The following is an 8,311-nucleotide window of genomic DNA, read 5'->3' on the forward strand; positions in this document are numbered from 1 at the left end:
AACTGATTCTAAAGTTTATATGAAGAAGCAAAAGACCCAAAATAGTCTTCAATATTGAAGTAGAATATTGAAGCAGAACTAAACTGGAGGACTGACACTACACGTCAAGATTTACTATAAAGCCACAATTATCAAGACAACATGGCAGTGACTAAAGGAGGACAAATAGATGAATGAAACAGAACAGAGAGCCCAGAATTAGAGTCAAATAAATATAGTGAACTGATTTTAACAAAGGAACAAAGGCAATACAATAGAGCAAAGATAGTCTTTTCAACAAATGATGAAGAAAATCTGGACATCCACATGCATAAAGATGAATCTATACACAGACCTTACATCTTTCATGAAAATTAAATCCAAATGTATCACACCCTATATGTAAAATGTAAAAGTATAAAATTTCTGGAAGATGAGATAGGAGAAAACTTAGATGGCCTTGGGTATGGCAAGAACGTTTCTGATACAGCATCAAAGGCATGATTCATGAAAGAGATACTGATAAACTGAACTTCATTAAAATTAGGAAAACTTCTGTTCTTCTGAAGACAATGTCAAGAAAATGAGAAGACAAACTATAGACTGGGAAAATATTTACGAAAGGAACATCTGATAAAAGACTGTTAATCCAAAATAATATGCAAAGAATTCTTAAAACTCAACAATGTAACAGATGACCAAATTAAAAAGTGAGTCCAGGACCTTAACACACATGTCACAAAAAAGATATGTGGATCATAAATAAGCATATGAAAGGACTATCCGTAATATATCCTCAGGGAAATAGAAATTGAAATGAGATACCACCTGAGACCTATTAATGGGCAAAATCCAGAACATTGACAACACCAAATGTTAGCAAGGACATGTAGCCACAGGAACTCTCACTCACTGCTGGTGGGAATGCAAATGGACAGACACTTTGGAAGACACTTGGGTGGTTTCTTACAAAATTAAACATATTTTGAGCATATGATCCAGTAATTGCACTCTTTGGTATTTACCCCAAAGAGATGAAAATGTATGTCCTCAAAAAACCTATATGCAGATGTTTATAGCAAATTTATTCTTAATTGCCAAATGTGAAAACAATAAAGAAGTCCTTCAATAAATGAATAGTGAATAAACTGTGGTACATCGTACAATGCAATATTATTCAGTCCTAAAAAGAAATGAGCTATCAGGGCATGAGAAGACATGGAGTAACATTAACTGCATATTATAAAGTGAAAGAAGACAATCTGAAAAGTCTACATACTGTATGATTCCAACTACATGACGTTTTGGAAGAGGCAAACCATGTTGACAGTAGAAAGATTAGTGGTTTCCAGAGGTGCAGGTCAGGGAAGAATAAATAGAGGACAGAGAAATTTTAGGGCAGTAAAATTACTCCTAAACACTATAAAGATGGATACATGTTATACATTTGTCCCAACCCATGGAGTGCACAGCACCAAGAGTGAAATTTTGGATAAACTATGCACTTTGGGTGATTTTGATGTATCAATGTGGGTTTATCAATTGTAACAGATACCAGTCTGGTGGGGAATGTTGATAATGGGAGAGTCTACACATGTATTGGGGCAAGAGCATATGAGAAATCTCTGTATGCTTCTCTCAATTTTGCTGTGAACTTAAAACTGCTTTAAAAAATCAAGTTTTTTTAAGCCAATTGACTAAGAGAACATTCATATTTAATTTTTAGAAGTTGAATAAGGAATATAAATATCTATATTTTTAATACATCACATACATATGTATAAATATCCATTAATTTGACTAATATTATCAACTATATTATATGTAAATGTAGAAATGCTTAAAGAAAAACACAGTTAATTTTTCTGACTATAACTAATATTATTTTACTTATGTTAGTGGTACTAGCCAATGTGATTAGTTAAAATATCAGCTTTAATAATAGGCCATGGGCGCCTGTCTGGCTCAGCTGGCTGAGCATTTAGCTCTTGATTTCGGCTCAGATCATGATCCCCGGGTCATGGAATCAAGTCCCACATTGGGCTCTATGCTGAGCCTGGAGCCTGCTTAAGATTATGTCTCTCTCCCTATGCCCCTTTTGTCTGTTCATGCTCTCCTGCTTTCTCTCTCCCTAAAAAAATAAAATAATAATAATAATAATGATAAAACGAAACAATAGGCCAGAAAGAAAAATATGGAGACAATTCGATTACTTGAATGCAAAACACATAGGAATCATCCAAAGGAAAAAAAAAAAAGTAAAAAGCTCTTTATAAAAAATAAAATATTCACTAAAATGGCATGTTATAAAATTAACGTATAAAAATAAATCACTTTTGCTTACTGTAAATAAAACCAGCAGATATGACAGCAAACAACTCTGTTACAGTACTAACAAAAGTATGTATAAAATTTGTAAGAATTGTTTAGCATCTATAGATCTACATCTGTATTTATGTTTATATATACAGAAACATGAGAGAAAGAGAAGGAGAGAGAGAAAATAGCAATATCTACTGAAAGACATAAAAAGGATTAAATTAAAAGGAAAACCATAATGTGTTTCTGGATAAGAAAACTCAAATTGTAAAGATATAAAATTCCCTTAAATTAATCTATAAATTTAATTGAAATCTAATTAAAATAGCAGCAGGACAGAATTCATTTTACTTACTAAAATGAAACTCAAATATATCTGATAAAATAAATATGGTAAACTAGTCAGGAGAAGTATCTTAAAAAGTGTAATGAGCTAAAATAATCTTAACAGATACTAAAGATGAAAGCTAGGATAATTAACACTTTGTTACTGTCATCAAAACATATAGATGAAGAGTACAGGCAGGAGTTCAGAAATAACACCAAAATATGCATGAAATTTAGTCTACAATAAAAGTGGCATTTTAAGTCAGTGAGGAAATGAAAATGATTCATACTGGAAGCAGGTTATATGTATGTGTTCATGTGTGTGTGTGTGCCAAGGTATATTTATCCTTTATTACAAAAATAATTTCCACATAAATCAAGTTCTAATAACAAAAACAAGAACATAAAAATTAGAATAAATTGTGTTTATTAGAACACTATTTATTAGGAAATCTTTTCCATGGAAAGGAGAGAAGCCCCTTCTTTTATCCAGTTCCTGATTAAAGCTTGGCTTAATTGTAGAGTGAGCAACACTTAAAACTTACAAATACAAATATTAGGGGGATTTTTTTATTTTTAATCAGAATAATAAACACATTGGATGCATTTATGTTGTTTTCACATTCTGGTAAAAGTCAGACTTTATTGTGTCACTTTTTTAAAGTACCTAAACAGTTTTCTACCTTTCTGCCCCCAACTTGAGATGTTTGCCTCTTTGTTAATGACTGGAATATGATACAATTAGGGCCAATTGCACTACTTTGCTCTTTTAAGTATTGTTCATAAAGATAACTTTTCCTAATCTTTAAAAGATTACACTTGTATAATACTTCTGAAGAGAGAAAAAGATACAATTCTGCAAAGTATGAGATACTTTTTGTTGCATCCTGCATGAACATCTCTTAAGATTTGAATATCAAGGCTTAAAGTACCCAGCTATACAGAAAAAAAAGCTATAGCTTATTTACTTCAGTTTGCTTTGTTTTCTTTGTTTATTTTCTTTAAATAAGAAACAATTGCAATCTGGGAAACAAATATGAGCCTAAAGACAGGACTCTGCAAGGTTCTCCTGGCTCACTTAGTTCAAGAGACTTTTCTAAGTACCACACTTCATAAATTATAAATGAAATATAGACATATATAACTATATAAATATTTTAAATGCTACATAAAATAATTTATCAGATTATAACAAACTGAGAAAAAAAGACAATGAGAATTCTCATTTTTTAAATCTAATTCAGAGCTGATATAAATCAGGAAATATACCACAGTCAATTCATTGGGACACCAGACAAAATATATCAATATTTAAAAAACAAAAAGATTTTAAAACGTCAAAAATTGTGAAGATTTTGAATATCCAATTTTAAGAAAGAAAACGGTCTTAGTCAATTTGGGCTACTATAACAAATTACCATAGACTGGGTGGTTTAAACAACATTTATGTCACATAGTTCTGGAGCCTGAAAGTCCCACATCGGTGTGCCAGTGTAATCTGGTTCTTGGTTCGGCTCTATCACTGGTCTCCAGACAGACAACTGTCTTCTTTCTGTGACCTCTCATGCCTGAAAGAGAGCTAGCTAGCTCTCTGGCCTCTGCTTATAAAGGCACTAATTCCATTCATGATGGTTCTACTCTTATGACATAATTACCTCCCAGAGATCTCATCTTCAAATGCCATCATATTGGGATTAGAATTTCAACATACGAAATTTGCAGGGGAGTCATTCAGTCCACAACAAAAATTTTAAAAACCATATTTTTTTCACTGACAAACCAAGAGTTGTTGAGTGTATTTGCCTCCATAAGCTTAATTGCTTAATTCAAGTTAATTGTGGTGAATTATTGTTTATATTGGACAAAATCTGGAGTCAACCCAAAAGACTCTCAACAGAGGACCAATTAAATAAATTATGGTATAGTCATTTGATGAAGTATTATTTTAAATAATGACTATGCTGTAGAAGGTTAGCAAGATATTTAAACAAACAAAAAAAGTAAAAAGTAAGATACAAAAAAATGTATCAATATATTATCACCCATTATGTATAAATCAAACTAGTGGATAGATATGGAGTTAGGTATAAGTATTAGATTGATGGCTGGATAAGTAGACATATAGATAGATAAGATATGAAAGGTGTCCTTTTTGTAGAAGGAAGCACACCAATTTTTAAAATAAATCATTTTGGAGAGAAATACTAGGGTAGGGCAAGGATATAAGGCAGAAAGAAGAGGTTTTTCACTCTTTTGTCTTTTTATCTGAAAAAAAAAAATAACCATGTTGCTTAGAGCAAATCATATGAACTGTTTATTGAACACTTTATTTAACACAATATACACAGAGAAAAGTATGTAACTGATTAGGGGTACAGCATAATGAACCCCTACCAGAAGTATACACATTTAATCAGTATCCAGATTAAGAAACAGTCTGTACCCCACAAATACCCTTCATATGCTCAAGTGTGGTTTTGGTTTTAACATGACTGATATTTTGGTTTAATAGGACTGGTATTATTTAATGCTAACCTAGAACATGAAAACCATAGTTTCTGTTTGTTAAAGGAGTATATTTTACAAGGAGTTTAATATTTTGAAGAAGTAACGCTGTTAAAAGTGATTAGTTAACATTCCATTATTTCAGAAGAGGCAAATAGTCACCAATGGCTCTCCAGAAACCAGAAAAGGAAAAATGAGAGTTTGTGGGGTTTGTTTTTGTTTTGTTTTGTCTTTAGATTCTTTTCCTCTAGAAAAAGAAAGAATGGCATATGTGCTTTGTGATGTTTGACACCTCAGCTAAAGTGGCTTGGATGATGAGATGGCTGGGCCAACTTGGCTTGGCCTTACAACTAACTAGAGATGTGGTTCTTTACATCTTGTATATTGGGGCTGGAATATTCAAGATGACTTTTCATCTCTGAGAATTTAAATCCATATATCCAAAACCTACTGGATATTTTCTTATGAAATATCCATAGATCTTCTCAGTGTGTCTAAAAATATCTATATACTATTTCCAATTTTAAAAATACCACACACTTACTGTAGAAATACAGTGCATAAACAATATAATGCAATGCAGTTATTGTAGAAATACAAAACACACACACACACACACACACACACACACTCACACACTCACATAGTCACACATATATACAGACCAGAATCCCCTTGCTTTGACAGCATAATGCTATATTTTTTCACTGGAAATTTGATTGTTTAAGTTTTTTGTTGTTGTTGTTGTTACCCACATGTAAAGTGCTGTAACTACTTATGCATAAGCTTCAAACCAAGTAAATTTAGACAATTTTACAGGAGACTTTACTTTATTGTTATATGCACTTGGTTGCATTTAAATTACAAAGGGGAATGTGCAGCAGGATAGAGATCTTTCAGGTTAAAAGCCAGCACAACATTACCCTTGAGTTACTGGGTATGATTTTCCATAAATATATTTTCCTTCCTGGAACCAATACACTCATTCTAGAAAAATGGCAGAGAACTGTATGGTGACATTTAGTGAAAATTCAGTTTTGAAATGGACCTGTGGCTTTAAACTATTATCTCACTTTCATGCATCTTAGATCAAGACCATTGAAAACTGTTTATTCAAAACTCCAAATGTCAGCATGAAGTGTTCAGGAATTAATATTATTCTGAGGTGTGTGTGTGTGTGTGTGTGTGTGTGTGTGTGTGTGTGTTTGATATTTTCCAAAAATAAAAAATAAAACTGCAAAACTATTTTTAATTATGAAGTAGGCATTTTTATCATTTCTAAACTTTAGACTTCGTGGAAAATTTGGGTTTAAATATAAATAATGTCAGTTTAATAGATTTCTAAAAACAAAAAAATAAAAATGTACTAAATCCAACTAAACTGGAGATAGGAGGTAAATACTAAATCACCTAAATGAAATGCAGGTCATTGAAAAGGGAAGCCATTCTGGAGACCATTCATTGTTTGTTTTAAAAACCTTTGCAGAAGTAGGTGCTTCTTTAAGGTATGTGAATAACTGATTTAAAAATTAGCTCGTGGGGCGCCTGGGTGGCTGTCGGTTGAGCGTCCGACTTCAGCTCAGGTCACGATCTCGCGGTCCATGAGTTCGAGCCCCCTGGTCGGGCTCTGGGCTGATGGCTCAGAGCCTGGAGCCTGTTTCCGATTCTGTGTCTCCCTCTCTCTCTGCCCCTCCCCCGTTCATGCTCTGTCTCTCTCTGTCTCAAAAATAAATAAAACGTTAAAAAAAATTTAAAAATTAGCTCGTTCCCATCTCGCACAATGGTGGGTGAAAAATCTGAGAAGCTGGCTACTATGAAGAAACCTGAAGTCAAGAAGTCTGATGCCGGTGGCAAGTTAAAAAGGGTAACCTCAAGGCTAAAATGCCAATGAAGAGGAAGCCGCACTACAGCCAAAACCCTGTCTGAGATAGAGGAATTGGTAGATATTCTTGATCAGCTATGTATTCCAGAAAGACCATGTGCCAAGAGGAAGCATTCAGTGACTAAATCCAGGGTTGAAAAGAAATAGAAGGAAAGGGTTCTTGCTGCTGTCACAAAACCAGTTGGTGCTGACAACAATTGAGGTACTCAAGTGTTAAACTTCACAAAATGCCTATGTATTATCCTACTGAAGATGTGCCTTGAAAGCTGTTCAGGCAGCATGTGAAAACCCAAGAGCTAGCACTGCTCCTGGGGCCATTTTGACTATCCTCACTGGGTACCATAGAAGCAAGAGGATGATTTTCTTGAGGCAACTAAGCAGTGACTCACTATGTGTGACCAGACCTCCAGCCCTCAATCGAATTCTTTTGTGTAGAACACACCAGAAATTCATCATTGCCACTCCCCACCCGAAATTGCTGTCAGTAGTGTGAAAGTCCCCAAACGTCTTTCTGATGCTTACTTCAAGAAGAAGCTGAGTAAAACCAGAAAACAGGGAGGTGAGATCCTCGACACAGAGGAGAAATAGGAGATTACAGAGCAGCACCAGGTTGATCAGAAAGCTGTGGACACACAAATTCTGCCAAAAATCAAAGTTGTTCCTCATCTTGAGGGCTACCTCTGCTTTGTGTTTTCTCTCACAAATTGAGTTTATCCTGAAAAATTGATCTTCTAAATTTCCTTTTTTTTCTAAATTTCTTGCAAAGAACCTAATTAAATAACTGATCCATTAAATAAGTGAATAAGTAAATAAGAAAATAAATGGTTAATAATTTAATAAATTAATTAAATTCACCCTTTAAATCGAGAAAAAGTTTAAATAGGAAGCATTTGTATCAGATAACTTCTATGTCTCCTACCTAATTCAGCATGAAAATTGTTTTTTTGCATTGTTCCAGAGAGCAAGTAATATGCACAGCAGGAAGATAAATGTGTCTGGTCACTGTCCTAAAGGAGTTCTGTACTTTGGGGAAGATGAGACACCGGGTAAGACAAGATAGTGAGTCATAGAATGTAATAAGTGACAAGAAAGCTAGAGCAGCTCTTCTTCTGTCACACAACTCCATATCGCTTGAAAAATCAGCCACCTCTAAGTGAAGTGTGATTGTATAACTCTCCTGGATATCACAATTATGCAAAATAAATCATTAGCACCCATGGAACCAGAACCCACTACCCAGCTTCAATGCAAACCAGGAATGATTCCTTGATGTTGCATAGTCCTTCTTCTGTGTACCCC

The 8,311-nt window shown here is 33.9% G+C and overlaps 1 pseudogene; it reads left to right on the top strand.

Moving 5' to 3' along the window:
• The first annotated feature begins 6,910 nt into the window (after positions 1-6,910).
• On the top strand, positions 6,911-7,747 carry LOC131496126 (large ribosomal subunit protein eL6-like; annotated as a pseudogene).
• Positions 7,748-8,311: the final 564 nt, after the last annotated feature.

Source organism: Neofelis nebulosa, chromosome 1 (assembly GCF_028018385.1).
Source record: "Neofelis nebulosa isolate mNeoNeb1 chromosome 1, mNeoNeb1.pri, whole genome shotgun sequence".
In the NCBI taxonomy this organism is placed as follows: Eukaryota; Metazoa; Chordata; class Mammalia; order Carnivora; family Felidae; genus Neofelis; species Neofelis nebulosa.